We start from the raw sequence: 19136 nt of genomic DNA on the forward strand, positions 1-19136 counted from the left end.
TAAGGCTGTCGGAGGCCACGGACCAATCTATCTACAATTTGCTCTCACTAAATAGACTCCCTCCAGACCTTTACGTTCCTCCGGCACCAACTCGCTGCGTGTCACACGCTTCGCTAAATAGCGAGCGGGTGTCCAATATCTTTCCTCTGCAGGCTCCTTCTTCGTCTTGAGCCAGATCTCCTCAAATTCCAGAAGCTCCTCAAGACTTTCCTTTTCACCTCCTCCTCCTACCCTTCATCCCTTCTCTGCTAAAACCCCATCGTTGCTGAGACTGGTGGCCAGGGCCTTTATGTGTCCGCGTGTGCCCTGGCCTCCCCTACCCTTCACTCTCTCCCCGCACTTGCCTTGGCACCCACTGGCCTATGCCACCACAGGCTTGCACTTATTTATTTATAGGCAGCTGACCACTCACCTAGGCACTTACAGCTACTCACTCCGTAGCACTTCCCTCCTGGTACAACTGCACTTATCCCCCCAACCCTTCATCCCTTCTCTCTCTCTCTGCACTTGTATTTTATGAATGCTCGCAAGGCCTAGTAGATCCACCTCTATCTTTCATTGTTTTTACATTCTCATGATCCCAACTTATTGCCCTGTGGCACTTTGAAACACAATTTACTTGTTCTATAAGTGCCTTTCAAATGCACAATAAAATCAAAATAAGTACTATTTGAGAGCAATGAATAAGGGACTTTGGCAATGATTTTCAGATACGTCTGAATAAAACCTTGTGGAATGTCTAGTATGGTTGCTGCACATAGAGTTCCTGCAGCTCACTACTCTTCTAGCTGAGGTGATAGCAATTACAATTGCTGTCGTCCATGTTACAACTGTAATGTCTGCTGTGTACATAGGCTTAAATGGCCAGACCATCAGTTTGGAAATGACTGAATGGCACCTCCCTAACACCTTGATACACACACTCTCCACTCAACCTTAGACTGGCAATCTGCTCCCCCAACTGTTTCCACCCCTGGTTGTATGTAGATCATTTGCTGCCTAATTGTCTGCCCTACCCTTTGCCCCGTTGAAATCGCCCATTCCCATGTACCTCGGCTTCCCTCACTGTGTACTTCCCCCTATGACTTGTAAAGGGCTCCATTGCTCCCTGAAGCTAGGTCCCCACTCAATAAATGCCCTAATAATAATAATTCCCACAAAGGAGCAATATTTTGTACTAGGGTAAAAGTCCTGATTAAGTGTTTCATGAATTCCATTATCAATTTCTGCAACCACAAAGATTTTCGTGCAAATCTAGAAATGGCTGCTAAATGTAACTGGATGGACGAGCATGATAACAGGTCCTTGGCCAGATGCAGCAGATACAAAGTTTTTGGTGAGGTTGAAAGTGGAGAGGACCAATGCCCTGAGCACTAGATATTAAACATGTACCATTTTTTATTAGGGTCAGACCCCCTGCAGCAGGGATATCTCTACAGTCTTTAGGCATAGCTACATGTCCGAATTCTATGGATTCAGGAGTCAGGCTTTTAGGTTAAGGTATGAAAGGTTGTGGTAGAGAACTCAGCTTCCCTTGTGGGACAACAGGTCAAAGGTTAGTCCAAGTGTGATGGGCTGTGTCTAGGAAGGGATAAAACAACAGAGAAACAATCCTGTAACACACATGCCAGTGCATTGAGGATAAGTCTACGCGGATGCAGTCTTACTGCATGAAGGATGTTGGGAACTAGCGGAAGAGGTTGAAATTGCTGTTCCAGGGAATCGAGAATGCATTCCCTGCTGGCAAACCATTTGCACCTTGAGTTCTCCCAAGTGGTAAACAGGTCTATCACCTGTATCCCCCCATGATTGGAATATTCTACTTGGTGTTTTTTTTTAAATCCCATTTGTGACAGACCTGCCCCTCTACTCTTTGTATCGGCTACCCAGTTGCTGGCACTTGGTAGATGAAAGGTGTCAGTAAGATTCCCTATTGCAGCACCCACTTCCTTAACTTTCTTTCTCGATGGACAGAGTTTGCAACCACATTCCTCCTTGATTCTGGAAGTAGAACACAGTTGTCGTATTGGTGTCATGATCTCTGCTTCCAAAAGGTCAGGACTTACCCAACTCCCTTGGAAGCACACCCATAACCCAGGTTCCAAGTGCCAACCAGTCCCAATTGGGACCTTTTGGACCCTGTCCTGGCGCCAGTGGCACCAGGCTCATAAATATGCCCAGTCCCAGCGCTGGAAGCGCCGGGCTCATAATGCTTGGGTGGACTTACCTGCAGCAGACCATGCTTACTTACCTGCCAGTTGAGCCTCTAATCCTCTTCTGTTTGGGACTACTTTTCCTGTTGGGTGGGGCAGGAGCCACTCCCTAGGTTCAGAACACTGGAACTCTTCTGGAAAGCAGGAACTCTTTTCTTACCTAGGCGAGGCTGTGGAAGGAGACACCTAAGCACTACAGGAGGCTATTTAAACCACACCCGATGGATGAATCTTGATTTGCGTTATTCTGCATCCTCTGCAGCAGAACGCTCATCGTGTCTTCTGCATCTGATCCTGGGCCTAAGGGAAAAAGGCTTACCATCCTGAATCCAGTCTTCAGCAACACCTATAAAGACAAGAAAGAACAGGTTAGCACTACGGTCTTCAGTGACAACGCTTCTCTAAACTGGTCCATCGGCTGTCACCAACGCCTCGCGCTGCATTCCGGCATCTGAAAGACAAAGGCTTACCTACTCTTCGCGTGCTCCGGAGGTCTTCGCACTGCATTCCGGCATCTGAAAGACAAAGGCTTACCTACTCTTCGCGTGCTCTGGAGGTCTTCGCACTGCATTCCGGCATCTGAAAGACAAAAGCTTACCAACTCTTCGCACGCTCCGGAGGCCTTCGGCGCTGCATCCCGCATCTGAAAGACAAAAGAAGGTGCGTTTAAAGACATTGGGTAACTTTATTACTCACGTGCCATTACTCCTTCCCACGCCGAACCCAGTGGGTATTCCGGCACCCTTCAGCAGCTCCGAACTTGTACCTGCAAGATAAAAGGACAGTTAGTGCGCATCGTGAAGCAGGCAACAAGCGCTTACTTACGTGCTTCCAGGCGCTTCTATTCCTCACACGGGTTCCACCCTCAACTCACTTCAGCCCGTCATCCGCCATCGCCGGAACCCTGCAAAACAAGAGACATCATTACAAAAGACTTTTAAAGACATTTGAAATACTCGGAACTTACCGTTCGTGCAGTAAACAACGGACAGCAGTCCTCTGAGGTCAAGAGGCCTGCACCCTTATCCAGTGAAGAAACTGGTTACGGCACCCTGCCCCGAGGCAGATGGAGAGCTCGGCGTTCACTTACCTAAGGTGAGAGCGTTAACCTTTGGGGTTCTACAGGAGAAGAGAAAGGGAAGAAGAGAGAGACACCCAATAACCGCAGTTCATTAATCCCATATTTTCTATCCGCAGACATCTTACTCTTCGAGTCAGACATACAGTGCACAGAGGTCCAGCCCAAAGAGCCAACCGTGTGTTACACATCACCTTTGAAGATACGGTATTCGCCCAGTCAAGACCGGCGCCTCTGCGGGAATCAGGTGAGCGTTACAATTGGTTGCAAAAACCTTCACTGGTTTCCCTTTGAACTAAGATAAGAAGGATTGTAGCGCCCAAGGCATGGCCATAAGGGCTAACACGCAAATGAGCAAGAATTTTTTTTTCAGTCGGTGACCATAGTCCTTTGTTTTCCCAGATGCCCCTAGCTCTCCATGGATGCATCCAATGTTCCGGTAACCTCAGGACATGGTTCCGTGAAGGGCACACTCTTCTTCAAGTTCCTCTCATCCTGCCACCAGAGGACGCTTTTGTGGAACATGCCATTGAGGTGATTTCTATTGTCCCATCTCCCAGAGATTTGACACCATCTCAAATCAAGAAGCTTGATAAGAGGGCCCATGAACAAGCTGCAATTCGGGAATAGTGACATTTATTATAACAACATGCCTTGGAGAGACTTGAAAGTCCACACTTTGGTCTCATCCTTGAAGACAATGCCCATACTTTGGCCAGTCTGAATTGAATCCATTTCTCCGAAGGCTTCAACTCAAGAGTTGCAGTGTTTAGGGATGCCCCCACAACAATGTGTGTTTTGATAGAACTCTGGATGACTTCTTGTAATTGACAAAGAAGCCCAACAATGTCAGACATTTCTATGCACAATGCATATCACAATGGCCTTAGTCCAACATTGGAGACCAAATCAGCCAGTTGTCTAGCTATGAATTTGGAGGCCTTTCCTTTTTAGAAAGCCCACTACTTGATCCAGGAACTTTGAAACCACTCTGGGGGCAGACTTTAGGCCGAACTGAAGCACTCTGAATGGGTAATGCTGCCCCACAAAGGGCAGAAATATTCAATTTGGCTCCGGATTTTGTGTAGGATTACCACCTGTAATGATTGGGAACGAACAAATTACCTTTATGGTGATTCCAGTACTTCTAGTCCTTGCTCCCCCTCCTTCACAACTGGTTGGTATAGCCTGCACAGCTAGCTGGACGTACAACTCTTCTCCAAAAGAGAATTTAGTCACTTTAAGGATTTTAGAATAGAACTCTGTATGCCCAAACATCCCTCTGTGTACCATGCCCACTCCCAGACATCACCTACACCTCCCCATTCTGCCATTTCTTTCCACTGTGAAGGTTATGATACAGCATATTCTTAAAAGGGGACGACTAGGAGGGCGTCGTGACGGGAGAAAAGCAAGGACTAGGACTAGTGGAATCACCAGGAAGGTCATTTGTTTGTACTCCAGGATCCTGTTCTTAGTCCTTCCAATATGGTTGAAATAAAAGACTGTGCAGAAATGGGTGGAGGAGACAGCATATGCCCAGCCTTGAATGAAGCAAAAATGTTGCACAGTACTTTTTGGCCAAAGAGAGCATCCCTCCGGGAGGAGGCATCCAAAGAATAATGCCTCATGAAGGCACGAGGAATAGCCCACATAGCAGCCCTACAGATGTCTGAAATGAGGGCCTCCAATGCTGCCTTAGCTTTGACAGAATGAGCACATAATGGTTCAAGAGCCTGGACACCAGTAATTTTGTAAGCCTTAGAAATAAAAGACACTATCCATCTAGAGATGGTAGCTTTACCCACTTTACTCCCAGGAAATTACCTTGTAAGTAACAAACAGACAGTAGGATTTACTGAAGGATATAATTTTTTTCCTGAAAGTTATGAAGGAGCTAAAGAAGTGTTAAAGGTATTTAGATACATATTAAACGCCACCAGTCTTAGTATCTGAACGTTCATAAGACAAATAAGTACAGAGAGCTGAGAGGCTGGGGAAAACTTTTTCTCAGAGAGAATTGTGGTATGTGAGAACTCTTCTCTCCCACACAAATGTCCCGAAAAACTCCTGAAGTGCTACTATGAAATAGTTCCAAAGTTTAAATGATCAGCCACAGAATCTGAAACCTGACTAGGTCCCAAAGGAGACTAATGCTTCTCTACACGTGACAAGCGTTTGCAAGTATGCTTCTTATGTTTAGAAGAGGACTCTAGCGGTATCAATGTCAGTGCTAACCAAGTGTGGTCTGTGGTCTTTCCTCTTATGAAAATCCAAACAGGATTTGCCATGTTTTTGATTTGCAGGTCCGGCTGGCTTAGGAACCACTGGGGTAGAGTTAGTGGCCCCGGGAATTTGGAGGGTGTTAGTCACAACCTTCAAATGAAGGGAGCTAGACTCCACTTTCTTGGAGCCCTTGCGGCACTTGAGTGGTTTTTGCCTCTTCAGAATGGTGCTGAGGCTGTAACACTCCTCTCCAGTACCATCTGAACCTTTTCTGGGGTGAAAAGGTGATGCTTGCAACAAAATGCCAACCCTTGAGATTTAGTGCTTTCCACTGAGAGGTACTGTAAGATATATTTTGGAATTATATCTATCACTTCATGGTATTTTATTTTGGTATCTTTGCTATGATGGTATTTGTGGTAAACCTGATGGGGTTTTCTGACAGTGGTGAGACTGATTTCAGGATACTGCGTAGCAATTATCTTTACCAGGGTCACTAACAACAACAAATACTGGACTTAATATTAATACACCCTGAATAGATGGCTCATGCCCTCCTGAGGTACCTTATGTACAATACCACATTATGCCCTTTTGGCTAGAGTATCAACAAATTTAAAGCATGCAATTGAAGTGCTGCACATTCATTCAATCTCTCTAGATAAACAGCTCACTGCGGCTACTTTGCTATGAGATATTTCTTACCACATGTCTGCATCTCCGTAAGCATGTCAAATGAAAGGGACTGAATGGGGAATCAATATAATGAGACTAAAGTACTTTTTGAATGTGTTCTTTATCGTAAAATAGAATAATGCAAGTTACACAGAGTGACATTTATGCCAACATTGTACTTCACAGTGCAAGTACATTCCTTCTTGCAATAGTTTTCAGTGCTTTATGTGTGCAAAGCCCTGCCAATTGTCTTTGGCTTCGAGAAACTTGGCATGAAAAATGCTCTTTAAAAAACCAGCAAAACTTTGAGAAATTCGAACACAGTAGTACATGCACGTTGAAATTAGAATCTCTAATAAAGCACCTAATTTGTAGTTAACTACTTAATCTGGGCTACCTAGTATCTTTCACATCTCCAGTACCTCACTTAACCTCATAACTCTGTTGGCGGTATTCCCGACTCAGCTTGGCAGTGAAATCTTCCTCACCCTTTCTGCCTGCCTTGCACAGGGACACCCAGATAAGGATTCTCGAGACTGCAGCTTTTCTAAAAGATCTTCAACCCAGGAGAGACAGCTTTAGTCAACCTTAGCTCAACAGACAGTCCGCTTGCAGGCACTGAACTCCATCTGCCCAACCTGCCCTCTGCTCCTTCGTCCGTCAGTCCCATAAAAGGAATGCCCCTTCTACTCTGCCTCCAAACCCTTTTCTATGACACCCCTTTTCAATCACAAGCACCTTGTCCAGACCTACCCACATCACACAATGTTTCTCTGTGCCTTCATTATTGTGCTCACTGTATTGCTGAAGAGAAACATGCTTCATTTTTCTCCTGCGCTTCCTGCTCCAAAACAAAACTATATTTTAGCAGAACGGAACTACACATTTTTCAGCAACCACACAGCGCATGTTTAGCCTGCACGTTTCCCATTTTCAGAGCATTATGCATTTTCATCAGTCTGAATTCAGCTTATTTCATGAGCTAATTTACACTAAATATTATTATGGGAATCTCTTACATGTTAAATGGGTTGGGTTAATTAGTATGTTAGATTTAGGTTAGTATTATATTTAGTGGAGGTCAGTTTATTGAAATAACATCCTGAAGCAAAGTGCAATTTCAAGTATGTGCTCTGTGCATTGGCATCTATTTAATTCTGTCTGTGTGACTCACACTCTTGAGTCCATCAATGAGTTTCATACTGTGGCCCCCAGTTGAAGTTCAACCCTCGCTAAAATGTGCATGCTGAAATGATGAGTCTAACTGCTGAAATGTAGAGTCACTCAAAGCCTTGCTAAAATGTGCATGCTGAAAAGATGAGTCTAACTGTTGAAATGTAGAGTCATAATATTGAAATTAAAATAATACTCCTACAATACTTGCAAGTGCTGTACTGTGATGAATTCAATGGAGTCATCACAAACTCACCGTTGGTGACCTCCTCTCATGTGGCCTGGGGACGGCAGCCGCTACCTGATCCTGACCTTGGGGGCGGCTTTATGAGGGAGGATCACATGGGAGGAGACATTTACCGGGAATGTCATAACTTCGTTGGATGAGACCTGGTATCCCCAATTTTCTCATGCGGGAGAACCCCAGTTATGGAATACCCTAATAGCCTATTGCCATGTGTCTGTTCCCCACCTTAGGGAAAGTAAAAGAATCTTTACCCAACACCCTACAAATCAATCTCTCATTCTTGGTCTAAAAACGGACAGCACTAAGAATCCCTTGTCTAAAAGCTCCAAGAAATCTAAGAGAACCTTTTTCCATTCCAATTTCCCGTCATGTAGAACTGATCCGTCATATGGGATCCTTGAGAAAGACTTTCCAAAAGATATGCATCAAAAATCATCAAAGGACTTCAATTCACATAACCACCTAAATTCTCAGTTAATATCAGTGGACTACAAATCCCACAACCACCTAAGTACTGAGACAAGGAGGATGAAGGAATGGATACAGAGCAGCGAGCCTATTGAGTGTGCTAGTTGTTATATGAAGGCACCACTGCATGGGACCTTTAAAAATGTGAACAGCACATTAAGAAGCAGCTCGGGAGAAGACGTGACTGCTTCAGTCAAGGCGGGCGGAGGATGCAGGCACGAGCCGGTGTGCGGAAGCTGGAGGCACGCGTCAGTGTGCAGAGGCTGGAAGCGTGAGCCGGTGTGGCAAAGTGAGGAGCTCGCTGGCAGAGAAGGAAAGAAACGCGCTGCGAGCAAGGCATGGTTTGGCAACGCCAGGAACCATGAGAGGGTCCCTGGGTGTCCGGCAGCCAAAAGAAGCAGCGTTGTCCTTACTGGACAAGCCAGCGTGCAGGAGCGGAGCCACGAGGAAGCCTGGAAAGACATCAGAGCCATCCAGAGTGGGAAGCAGGCAGCAAAGGTATGCTGCGTAAACGGGAGCAAGCCCAAAAATGTTACAGAGAACCGGTCAGTCTGCCAAAGCAGAGTGGGGACACGGGGGCGTTTTGGCGATCGTACCAAAAATAAATAGAACTTTGTAAAGTTACAGAAAGTTAATTGACAAGAAGATTGTTTATGAGTCAAGAAGGCAGAAGATTTTGAACATTGTGAAATTACGGTAAGTAAAGTGATTGTTTGTCAAGTAGCTATACCAAGCCAACAAGAAAGTTATATGCCACTTGAAGATAAAGAGGAACTATAAGACAAGAGAAGTTTGGGCAAGCATACTCCAGGCAGTTTTGAAATACAAGAGAAGTCCTGGCAAGCATATACCAGGCAGTTGTGAACACAAGAGAAGTCCTGACAGCAGACTACACCAAGCATTTGTGAGTATGAGGGAAGGAGAGTACACCGGGCAACTGAAAGTGCATCAAGAATCCTGGCATGGGAGTATACCAGGAAAAGTGCAATCCTACAGGAGTGTCAAACCGAAACAGTGTTTATTAAGCAAAGAAGGAACCTTTTGTTAAAGAAGAACTTATAAGGCAGAACAGTGTTTGTCTAACAGGAGTGTTGTGGGCCAAGGAAGAAACAAAGGAACTGTTAAACCCAGAGACATTTATGATACCAGTGAAGGATCCAGTGGAAGGGAATCACCCTCTGTAATTAAGTTAAGGTCTTTTCCATTTTTGGAGAACATTTACGTTGGAGTTATTATTTAAGAACACTTTTTGCAAATACTACGTTATAGACATTTCCCTTGTCACTCTATTATTTTCTTTTAGTGTGAGAGTCAGGATAGATTGTTTGAACACAAGGATGGCTTTTGATTTATGACATCCATTTGGCATTTGATAAATGCCAAATTATTATCCTCACAAAGACATATCCTTAGTTTTGGTTTTTAGGTAGGAAAACTACCCTTTTGAATAGGGTCAGAGAGGCATTTTCCCAACCCATTTAAGTTGAATAAAGTTCCTCCTGAGTGCTGTTTGGCTGCCTTCGGCTGCTCCACGCTGCTTGGTGGTATTAGGATGGACTTTGTGTATGCGGCAACACGAGTGAGGTATTTTGCGAAGCTCACTCGTTCAGCTAGATACTTGGACTTTTCTATTATAACTAGGCCCGAGACTTTAGATTATTTCTTTCTTTTTATAGATTTATTTGGACTTTACTGCATGTGAAATAAGCCCTGCCCACAAGTCACCCGTGCGCATCTATAAAATCACGGGTCGCGCAAATCCCAAAGTGCCTCCTGAGTACTGGTTGGCTGCCTTGTGCTCCTTCATGCTGTCTGGTGCAATTTGGATGGACTTTGTGTTTGTGTCAACACGGGCAAGATATTTTGCGATGCTCACTCATTCAGCTGGATACTTTGGCCTCATTATGGGTCTGGCGGTAACCCTGCCAGTGCTACTGTTGCCGCCAGACCTGTAATAATTTACTGGTGTCTGACTTCCCGGTGCCACCGGGCTGTTAAAAGTCCGGCGGCGGGGAAGTCAGGGGCTGGTCCATTTTTTAATCCCCATTCCCAAAGAGTCCTATTGGACTCTATGGGAGCAGGGACACGGGAGCAACGGTGCCGGTGCTCCTGTGACAAGTCTGCCTACAGTGGCCGCTGCACCTGGCAGGGTCAGACCTGTTGAGCACAGCGGCTCCGGCAGGCAGACTTGTAGTTTGCTGGTCCAGAAACAACGGTGGGCACCCTTATTTCCAAACCAGCAAACATGTAATGAGGCCCTTTGACTTTTATATTATAACTAGGCTCGAGACTTTACATTATTCCTTTCTTTTTATAGATTTATTTGGACTTTACTGCGTGTGAAATAAAGCCTGCCCACAAGTCAGCTGTGCACAACCATAAAATCACTGGTCACGCACGTATCTCGGGAGTGCCTCTTGAGTGCTGTTTGGCTGTTTGCTAGCTTGGGGCATAGAAGAAGGGTCAAACTTTACTTCCTATTTTAGGTGAATTGACATCTTTTGTTTGTTTTTATTCAGTACAGCTCTCACATATCTTATCTCCTAATAAGGGGTCGTCAGACCCATAACAAATATATTGGGTAGCTTTGTTCTGTTTACGTGTGCAAAATGAGGAAAAAATAGAGCTGCCTCTTCTAGAAAAGAAATGACAGCAGTTCCTCTTGTTTTCACGAACAGAGGTAAAAAGCCTGTCGCGCAACATGGTCTTGCCTCTTCCTCCTTCTCCTATAGCTGACAACGATATTAAGGAGTTGCTAGGATTAGAAGAGACAAACCCTAGTGCGGCAGGCATGACTGGGGATGTATTCCACCATAAAATAAGTTAAGAGGCACTTGCACCATCTATTGAAGATTTAAGAACTTTACCTCAAGCAATGCAAAACCAAATCATTGGTAAAGAGGTGTTGGATATTCCACAAGTACCTCCAGGGTCTACGAACAACTCTTTTTTTAACACACTGCCTCTTTCTTCAACAGGGGAAGTGTCGATGTTGGCCGTATCAGAACATCTGCGGGGCAAAGTGGCTGGAGATTTCAGTTTTACCTCAGCCCAGCGACATGTCAGTTCCTCTACAGAACACGACACAGCCCCTCCTCCCATGCTATTGTTCTTTCAACTCTCTGTCCATTGAACTGATTCACAAGTCTAAGGAGCACACAAAATACTTACAGAAAATATCCACGCAGCTGGCTTACTCGTACACTTGTTGAAGGGTGCACCGGGTGAACAACCAACTCGAGTAATCAGCACGTTGGTGGGAACTTGTGTACCCCATGTGGCCGTGACTAACATTACTCCATTGTTGAGTGGAATTGTAACCTTGGATACGGCTCAGGTGTAGAGTAGGGATGAAACAAACCCGTGAATGGGCTTGCAGGTCCAAGGTGGCAACACATGCGACTGTATTGCTATTAACAGGAAACCCCCAATTGTTGAGAACCAACTTAATAAAAACCCTAATAAGGAAAAATAAAATCGAAGAAAAATAAAATCTATTTAAATAATGTCCAAAGGAATCTAACCACGACCTCACGCACATTTCTTCGATCATTAGCTCAACATGATCTTAGGGATTGTTGCTATTTTGAGGATGATGCATTGAGGACTGAAGAAAGGGAAGCTGATTGCCTGGTCGTCCCTCCATCTGCCTCTCGGGTACCGGGATGGGATCCATTGAAAAACTCAAGGGAGCGAAGGTAGGTGGACCAGGCTGTTATTTACCCGATAGCAGTACAAGTAGTTCATGAACCTAGGTTGATTGAGGTCATGAAACATAAAGGAAAAGCTATCAGGAAACCACCAGAAGTGGCTGTATTTGAAATTTTTAATTAACCGACAAAAGATAGTGATTCATAATGTATATACTGAGAATTCATTGGGCCAGGATAGATCTGGCCCCTCCGCTCCTGAAAAAGGAAATCCTGATAGGGGTTCAATTGTGGGATCCAGTGCTAGCAGACCCATTCATAAAACATAATATGAACTTGAGAAAGAAGACGGTCTGATCCCTAACGAGCAATGGAAAGGGGGGCAGATAAGCCCCCGACCATACAGTTAACTGAAGCAGACATCAGGGAAATTGTGAAAACCATTTTAACCCAAGATCCTCTTAACACTCTTTCTCCCGTTGCTTCTGCCCATCCTGAATCTCAGTGGGATCACAACGGGGGACCTGTCCTTCCGGGGGTCTTTCATCTTCATTCGTATGCTATTATTTTTTTACAAGACACGTGGTTGCTGGGTAGGCCGGTGTTTGATGGATATGTTATTGTCACTTAGCCCGCACTACAGGGCCTGAGGGGGTCACCCAGTGGGGGGCTTATTAATTGACATCAAGATAGGCTGGTTCCTGAAGATTCAAAGACATTGGCAAGTTTTGAAGGGAATACTTGCGCCTGTAATTGAAGGGGTAGTTGGAATACCTGATAGTAAGATATTTCTGTTGAATATCTACTGGAACACAAGTAATAACTTGGATCATACTCTCTGTCTTTTAAATTAAAATTTGGAAGCTTGGTCCATTTGTTTTCCTGGAGGTGAGATAATACTCACAGGTGAATGAATGCAGACTGTCACTCTGGTAGTGCCCTCCACATTGATCACCTTGCTTTTTGGAAACATGTTGGTCAAAATGGGGCCCGTTAGGGGGACTCCTCCGTAAGGCCATTGTAATTATTTGAGTGGGTCAAGGAGGAAAATTGTTCAGGGCCTAAAGTGGCGCCATAACTTGGAAGGATGGGGATTGTTAATGCTCAAAGAACATTGTGATGATACTTTATCGACCCCCACGTGGGCAAGGTTAAACATTGTTTCAACTATTGACTATGTATTTGTCTCTAAAAACCTGAATGGACTAACCTCTAATTCGGATATTCTACCTAATAAATATAGTGACTACAGTATGCTGAGTGTGCGTTTTTGTGGGGGGAAAACCTCACATTGGAGAGAGATTATTATTTTACTACGTTTTCTGTCAATACCAGGGGTAATCACATAAAGTGGCATATCGATAATATCTCAAAATTGAACATCCTTATATTGAAGGATTTTGATGGTTCGTCAACAAATTGCATACTTAGACTGCACTTTCTTTAGATTCCTATTTGCAAACTATGATGGGTTCTTTGTCTTGTGCTAATGCGCATCTTAAAAAAGCCTGATTACATTGTCATAAGTTTGATCCTCAGGTACGTAACATGAAAAGGTCTACCTGAAAGGAGATACGTGCACACAAGTCCTCTTCTATAAAGTTTCCAGACATAGTGATGGGTGTTAAGAGAATTCAACAGAAATTGAAAAACTGTTTGAAGTCGTATCAATACCTATTGTATCATAGGGATGGGGAGGAAATGTTCGAGGCCTTAAAAATGCAAAAGAGTTCAAACTTTTGGTCTTTAATCAACGGTATGGAATCTAACCAAATGGTATGCCAAATCAACTCAATCCCAGAACAAATCTGGTGCAGTTATATTCTAGATTTATATAAGCCTATGAATCAGCGATATGGTAAGAGAGCATTTATAACCTCTAATTGTTGGACTTTATCAGTATTTGTGGAGGTTATTGAGTGCCTGATTGTAAGGGCTAAACCCTTGAGGGCTTGTGGTCCTAATTGTTTGGCAAATGTGATCTTTAAGCAGAACCCCAGGCTATGGTCGAAAAAGTTATGTGTCTTATTTAAGAATATCATCGACACTAGGATGACACCCTCTTCATGGAAGACCTCTTACGTAATTCCCATTCATAAGAAGGGTGATAAGTGTATCACTAGTAATTATTGTCCCATTGCTATTGTGTTGTAGAAGTTATGATATTTTGAGCCCGTACCAGATTGGTTTCAGAAAATCAATGGGAACTGACTGCGGCGGGGTTCTGCTTGGAAGCCTCCAACATTTAGCTGGGAATAGGACCTCTCCTCTGATCGATGTCACTTCCATAGATCTTTCCCTGGCTTTTGATAAAGTTGATCGTCTGACATTATGGAAGAAACCTTTCAAATTGGGTATACCTGAGGGACTCTTGAGTATTATTATTTACCTACATGAGGGGTTTTGTATACAAGTAAGAATTATCAGTGAAGGTATGTTATCCCGTTACATCCCCACGGCGAACAGATTTAGGCAGGGATGTATACTGGATCAGTGCCTTTTTAATATTTATCTAGCTCATGTGGGAATTTCTCTTTCCACTACTTCTTTTGCTCTACCCTACTTATTTTGCTCTACCCAGGGAAGGCTGGGAAAAAAGTGTGCGGCTGCCTATGCAGATGATTGTCTCTCAATTGACCATACACTTATGGGTCTGCAGAGGTTACGCATGGCCTTTGAACAACATATGGAGAGGAAAAACCTTTTTTTAATTCCTGACAAGTCGGTCATTTTACAGCTGGGTAAACATAATTGTATAAACCCTTTCTCTTGGTCAATTAGTAGAGCGAAACTCCAAATTAAATCTACTGTTTAGGTTACCCTTTTATCGCGAAACCTAAGAAGTGTTTTTATAAGAAGGATGTAAGGGAAACAACTTTGACCTTAGCCAGGCAACAGAAAAAAGTTGACACGGAATACGTCAAATTCCGTTATACCGACTCACAAATTTTACATAGCAAAGGTTCTGCCTATGCTTAACTATGACCTAGAACTTTTTCCGGTGTGGCTCCTGTCTGAATTATGCACTTTGTAAGCTCTATCATGGCGTTCAGTGTTTTATTTTCTTCAAAATGTGTTCCTACTAATGCAACCAGATACAAACTTGGTCTGCAATCTCTTCAGAGTTTAGTTGTATGGCGCAGATTGGCACTTTTTAGGGAATTTTAAATAAACCTGGATGGTAACCTGTATTCTTTCATGAGTAAAAAGGTGCAAGAACGCAATTTAAAAAAGGTTACATCTATCAATTTCATCATGACTGTTTGTCTAAAATGTAGACTTTGGGAATCTTGGTTGAAATTTTATTAACAAACCTAAATAAAGCAAAGAAAACTATTGAACGTAATGATTGGGCCAACACCGTTGATGTTTTGATGAATTTTCGCCTATATTGGCAGATTATTTCCTCTCAAAAAGAAATGGGGAATGTTGAATCCTATCTTTGTTGCTCAACCATCTCCGTGAAAACCTGGGTATCACTGATCAGGCTCTGGCCTGGCTGACCTCTTTCCTCTCAGATCGATCCTCCCAGGTCCAACTTGGGTCCTTCCTTTCATCTATCTTCCTCTCTACCTGTGGTGTCCCCCAGGGGTCTAACCTCTCGCCCTGGCTTTTCAACCAATACCTGGCAACTCTCGATCACTGCATTGCCATTTTCTTCTCAAATTTCCAGTGCTACGCTGACGACACTCAACTCATTTTCAGGCTGCCCTCTGCCACCTCCTCTCCCTCTCTCATCTCTGATTGCCTAACTGCCATTCAAGATTGGTGTGCCGCCGATGATCTTTGTCTGAATGCCAGCAAGACGGAGATCCTCCTCATCGGCACACCTTCACCATCCTTTCCCCTCACTCTCTGGCCGGCCTCCCTTGGCCCTCCTCCTACCCCCACCTGCGAGGCTAAGAACCTCTGGGTCATCTTTGACTCCACCCTTTCCTTCTCCGCCCACATATCTGAGGTCTCTAAAAAGTCAAAATTCCAACTGCACCTCCTCAGATGTACTCTGCCTTTCCTCTCCTTCCCCCAGAAGCTCATGGTATCTCAAGCTCTGGTTCTCTCTAGCTTGGACTATTGTAACAGCCTCTTTCTAAATCTACCTGCCTCTACTCTCCGCCCTCTGCAACTAATCCAGAACAAGACTGCGAGACTTGTCCTTGGCCTCAAGCCCTGGGATCGTATCTCTCCAGCTCTGAAATCCCTCCACTGGCTCCCAGTGGATGCAAGGATTAAATTCAAAAACCTCTGCATTGTCCACAAGGCTTTCTGGGGCCTGGGTCCAAAATACCTTCAGCTATCCCTCGGCAAATACCTCCTCTCTCGAGCTCTTCGCTCCTCTACCTCCAACTCACTCAGGGTCAGTCGTTTTTCTAAGAAACGAGCTGGGGGTAGATCTCTGTCTTCGGCTGGGGCCTCCCTCTGGAACAGCCTCACTGCCGCTCTAAAACTTGAGGAGAACCATCTCCCGTTCTGGAAGCACCTTTAGACCTTCCTCTTTTCTTCTGCCTTCGCTCCCCCTCTTCCCTGCTGATCTGTTCTCTCTTGGCACCGTGCACCTGGCCACCCTCTGTCTTTTGGGCCCAGGTACCTGCTCATCCTGTCACCCTCCTGCACTGCCTCCGGGCCACCCCTTGCACTGGGGTCTGTATCTGTACCCATACAACCCCCCCTTTTTCTTCCTGCACTTATCGGACCTACCCTGTCTGCTGCCTTAAACCTAGCACTTTCAAATTGCTGGCTGCATTACCACTGTTTGTTGCCTTTATTATTTATTTATTGTTATTTATCTGTTTCTCCTCTGCTTCGCACTTTCCACCTCTCCCCCTTCCATGCACTCATGCACTTTTCCCCTCCCCCCTCTCCCATGCACTTGCGCGTTCTCAATGTCACTGGGCCTAGTAAGATCGCTGTTTTGTTCTCCCCTGTTCCCCTCCCTTGCCTTGTCGCGCTCTGAAACTTGTGTACGAGCGTGATAGAAATAAAATATCAATCAATCAGCATAAAAACATATGTAATCATTTTAAGTGATTTAGAACAAACGTACTGCTTACTAATGACATTTTATTTATTAGGGAAGGCCAACCTGAGTGCAAGTCCTTTTGTTGTTTTTGTAACTGTATTTCTGAAAAAGAAACATTGCCCTACCTATTATTGCATTATATCGCTTTGAGACCTCAGCGCATTGAATATTTTAGTAAATTTGCAAATCGCCCAGAATGGGTTAATTTGGAACTTTTATGGTTCACCAAGCCACATAGAAAATCTGTTTTTCTGTAGATAGCAGTTTTAAAATGTTTGTTTGTAAGCTTTTTTAGCTAGGCTGGTTAGGATGTTTTACTGAAAGGATCTTATGGGAATGCTGTGTAATGATTGATCTTAACCTTGCAATTTGTTTATGATGAACTGTTTAAATTTTGTTATATTTGTTCTGTAAGCTGATTTTTTTTAAAATGTCTTTTTGTAAAAGTTTGTCTAAACCCATACAAATAAATGAATAAATAAATAAATAAAGTTTGGAATCAAAACATGACCACTTTGTGTCCGGCTTTTATTCTTGACCCCTCACAGTACACCCAGAGTGAACTCCTGAATGGGCAGTGGAAGGTCTCTTGGGCCCATCAAAGGTGGCGACTTTAACAAAGGTACTGAAAGGTGATGCCGACTTGGAGATTGTGCCAGATCTAGATTCCCTTTTGCCACAAGGATGCACAATCTTCAGTCCCTCCTCGAAGTCCACGGTGGCTTCTGGTACTGGGCCCTTCTTCACCATGGGGACTAAATGAGTTCTCAGCGACCTGTGTTTTATGCCTACACAGAATTGACAGGAACACACTGGTTGTAACTTCTCGAGACAGCTTACACATTCTGTTAGGGTCAGCTGCCGAGAAGTGCTTACAGCATCCAATACACTGCTTGAACCCTCTCTCCAGCGGCATGCGTGCAGAAGGTGGTAATATATCAAATAGAAAAAAATGACCCTCAAAGAGGGGAGACAGCAAAAAGGAGAAAATCAAAACTCAGGCACACAGGGAAACGCTTCCCACGTCTAAACACATAGACAGCAAAACAGGAACTGGGAGGTGTTGGTTGGTTATGCACAGGTTTGGCCCGGGCACGTGGCGGGATGCTCGTGCATACCGAGCCCCATTTTAAAAGTCACATCGTCCTCTTTAGGAGAATCTTTTTCTAATCCAGCCTGTGGTGCAGTCTTTCCCAAACAACTAGTTAGGAAAGAGAGAGCATAGTACACTGCAGTACTGAGAATTTGTTGATATATAGGAGATCCGGGATGGCCTCCTACTCCCCCTACTTCTTCTGGAGTAGGAAATAATGGGAGTAGTCTTATTGACGAGGAGCGCTTCTACCTCCGCTTGTATGTAACACCTCCAAATGATTCCCTACTTTGTGTAGGGAGGGCAGTCTTTGTAGAAATTCCAGAGTGTGGCCATAAGCTACTATGGAAAACACACATTGGTTCAAAGTTAACCTTTTACATCGATCCACAAAGTCTGTCAGGCACCTCCCTCCCACCACCATTGTGGTTCTAATATGTGGGGGCGGTTCGTGGAGCGAGTCAAGTCTGCTTGCCCAATAGGCTTTTGGATTGTGAAGTATGTGGGACTGCAACCTACTGTATACTAGTCTCCAGTCGAGTAGAAAGCTCTTCTGAAACATTGGAAGCAATGGGACGAACAGGAATCTCTGCCTTACCCAGCTAAATGGCCCTTGGATCAAAAGGACTGAGAATGGAGTCTATGTTACAGTGTGCCCAGTAACCAGGCCATTTCCGTGTCTGTCTTAATCGCCAGAGAGTCGTCTACTTTCTTGCAAAGTAAGTCCCCTAGTCAAAGGGCCTGTCTACTACCTTAGCCTAGACATCAGGCATGATATTAAAGGGATGGTCTAGTAAAAATTTTTATTTAAAAAATAGATAGGCCACATAAAAAAAAAATACTAGCATCCGCCATTTTAAAACTTCCTATGTAAAATTTTGAGCTATTCAAGCTCAAAATTCGAAAAAGCAAGCACAGGGACGCAGCCATTTTGTGAAATGGAGGCCCTCCTGTGCTGGCTTTTGCTTTTGCGGCACTAATGAAGGAAAAGCCAGCCAGCTGTAGTAAACAAAGTCTACCGCTGGGTGGCTTTCCCTTCATTAGTGCCGGGACTCGGAGGACGCGGACCGGAGACCAGAGCAGGAAAGCTGCAGCTGAATCTCGGTAAGTGCTATTTATTTTTTTTCACAAAAAATAAGCACTAGCCGCGTTTTTTTTTCTAAGTTTTCCGGGCTGGAGGAGCCCGGAAAACTTAGAAATAAAACCGCAGCTTTAAAAACGTTGTATTTATGTTTGCGGTCGCTTTTGAAGCGACCGCAAACATAAATACAACGTTATTGTGTTGGAAAACGCTGC

The sequence above is a fragment of the Ambystoma mexicanum genome, chromosome 6q (assembly GCF_040938575.1).
Source record: "Ambystoma mexicanum isolate Mex_15411 chromosome 6q, UKY_AmexF1_1, whole genome shotgun sequence".
Taxonomy (NCBI): domain Eukaryota; kingdom Metazoa; phylum Chordata; class Amphibia; order Caudata; family Ambystomatidae; genus Ambystoma; species Ambystoma mexicanum.